We start from the raw sequence: 2,731 nt of genomic DNA on the forward strand, positions 1-2,731 counted from the left end.
ACTTCAAATTACGTGTGGAATTGATCCGATTTTGTGCATTATATACGTTTCATCAAATACTTTTCTTCTTATTGTTGTGCCTCTTTATACCTTCCAATTGAATCCCAATATTTGAGATATTTCATTTAGGACAAAACTTCGCTAACGTCAGCCTCATTAGCGCAGTAGGTAGTGCGTCAGTCTCATAATCTGAAGGTCGTGAGTTCGATCCTCACATGGGGCAAACTGTTATTTCTTTATATAAAATGTACATTTAGATATTAATTCCAACTTCAAATGATGCGTTAGGAATTGATCCGCTTTTCATGCATAAAATACGTGTCATTAACTACATATCCTCTTATTGTTGTGCATCTTTATACCTTCCAATTGAATCCAATATTTGAGATATCCCAATTAGAATTAAACTGATCTCACATAAGCCTCATTAGAGCAGTAGGTAGTGCCTTAGTTTCAGCGTCATTAGCGTCATTTCCGTAATTTCCGTCATTAGCGTCATTAGCACAGTGTTGCGCGTCATTCTCATGATCTGAATGTCGGAAGTTCGATCCACATGGGGTTAAAGTTAGCTTAATTTTGGAATTAAATTAACATTTGGATAATAACCAATTCAAATGATGCGTGTGGAAATGATCCGCTTTTTTGCATAACATATGTTTCATCAATTACTTATCCTCTTATTGTTGTGCCTCTTTATAACTTTCCATTGATTCCCAATATTTGAGATACTCCAATTAGAATAAAACTAAGAACCTATCAGCCTCATTAGCGCAGTAGGTAGCGCGTCAGTCTCATAATCTGAAGGTCGTGAGTTCGATCCTCACATGGGGCAAAGTTTTTTTCTTGGCATAAAATGTACATTGAGATATAATTCCCACTTCAAATTATGCGTAAGGAATTAATCTGCTTTTTGTGCATAAAATACGTGTCATCAACTACCTATCCTCTTATTGTCGTGCCTCTTTATACCTTCCAATTGAATGCCAATATTTGAGATATTCCAATTAGAATAAAACTGACCGAACATCAGCCTCATTAGAGCAGTCGATAGTGCCATAGTTTCAGCGTCATGAGCACAGTTTGGCGCGTCAATCTCATGATCTGAATGTCGTGAAGTTCGATCCTCACATGAAGTCAAAGGTAGCTTATTTTTAGCATACAATTAACATTGAGAAAATATTTCCTAATTAAAATGATGAGTGTGGAATTGATCCGCTTTTTGCATAACATACGTTTCATCAATTACTATCCTCTTATTGTTGTGCCTCTTTATACCTTCCAATTGATATCCCAATATTTGAGATACTCCAATTTGAATAAAATAATAAATAGCAGCCTCATTAGCGCAGTAGGTAGCGCGTCAGTCTCATAATCTGAAGGTCGTGAGTTCGATCCTCACATGGGGCAAAGTTTTGTTTTCTTGGCATAAAATGTAAATTTAGATATTAATTCCAACTTCAAATTTTGCGTTAGGAATTGATCCGTTTTGTGCATAAAATACGTGTCATCATCTACCTTTCCTCTTATTGTTGTGCATCTTTATACCTTCCAATTGAATCCCAATATTTGAGATATCCCAATTAGAATTAAACTGATCTCACATAAGCCTCATTAGAGCAGTAGGTAGTGCCTTAGTTTCAGCGTCATTAGCGTCATTTCCGTAATTTCCGTCATTAGCGTCATTAGCACAGTGTTGCGCGTCATTCTCATGATCTGAATGTCGTGAAGTTCGATCCTCACATGGGTTCAAAGGTAGCTTAATTTTGGCATTAAATTAACATTTAGATAATAATTCCAAATTCAAATGATGCGTGTGGAATTGATCCGCTTTTTGTGCATAACATACGTTTCATCAATTACTTATCCTCTTATTGTTGTGCCTCTTTATAACTTCCAATTGATTCCCAATATTTGAGATACTCCAATTAGAATGAAAAATATAAATATCAGCCTCATTAGCGCAGTAGGTAGCGCGTCAGTCTCATAATCTGAAGGTCGTGAGTTCGATCCTCACATGGGGCAGAGTATTTTTTCTTGGCATAAAATGTACATTTAGATATTAATTCCCACTTCAAATTATGCGTAAGGAATTCATCTGCTTTTTGTGCATAAAATACGTGTCATCAACTACCTATCCTCTTAATTTTATGCCTCTTTACACCTTCCACTTGAATCCCAATATTTGAGATATACCAATTAGAATAAACTGACCGAGCATCTGCCTCATTAGAGCAGTCGATAGTCCCTTAGTTTCAGCGTCATGAGCACAGTTTGGCGCGTCAATCTCATGATCTGAATGTCGTGAAGTTCGATCTCACATGGGTCAAAGGTAGCTTATTTTTGGCATACAATTAACATTTAGATAATATTTCCTAATTAAAATGATTAGTGTGGAATTGATCCGCTTTTGTGCATAACATACGTTTCATCAATTACTTATCCTCTTATTGTTGTGCCTCTTTATAACTTCCAATTGATTCCAAATATTTGAGATACTCCAATTAGAATAAAAATAATAAGATATCAGCCTCATTAGTGCAGTAGGTACTGCGTCAGTCTCGTAATCTAAAGGTCGTGAGTTCGATCCTCACATGGGGCAAAGTTTTGTTTTCTTGGCATAAAATGTAAATTTAGATATTAATTCCAACTTCAAATTTTGCGTTAGGAATTGATCCGTTTTTGTGCATAAAATACGTGTCATCATCTACCTTTCCTCTTATTGTTGTGCCTC

The 2,731-nt window shown here is 35.9% G+C and overlaps 4 non-coding genes across 4 annotated transcripts; all 4 read left to right on the forward strand.

Annotated features, from left to right (window-relative positions):
• The first annotated feature begins 150 nt into the window (after window positions 1–150).
• On the forward strand, window positions 151–223 carry trnam-cau. Its single transcript has one exon. It is a non-coding gene; the product is annotated as a tRNA-Met (tRNA).
• A 536-nt stretch (window positions 224–759) lies between these two features.
• Window positions 760–832, forward strand: trnam-cau. Its single transcript has one exon. It is a non-coding gene; the product is annotated as a tRNA-Met (tRNA).
• Window positions 833–1,334: 502 nt separating this feature from the next.
• trnam-cau lies at window positions 1,335–1,407 on the forward strand. Its single transcript has one exon. It is a non-coding gene; the product is annotated as a tRNA-Met (tRNA).
• A 542-nt stretch (window positions 1,408–1,949) lies between these two features.
• Window positions 1,950–2,022, forward strand: trnam-cau. Its single transcript has one exon. It is a non-coding gene; the product is annotated as a tRNA-Met (tRNA).
• Window positions 2,023–2,731: the final 709 nt, after the last annotated feature.

This window comes from Callorhinchus milii, unplaced genomic scaffold (assembly GCF_018977255.1).
Source record: "Callorhinchus milii isolate IMCB2004 unplaced genomic scaffold, IMCB_Cmil_1.0 Scaffold1251, whole genome shotgun sequence".
NCBI classification, from domain to species: Eukaryota; Metazoa; Chordata; class Chondrichthyes; order Chimaeriformes; family Callorhinchidae; genus Callorhinchus; species Callorhinchus milii.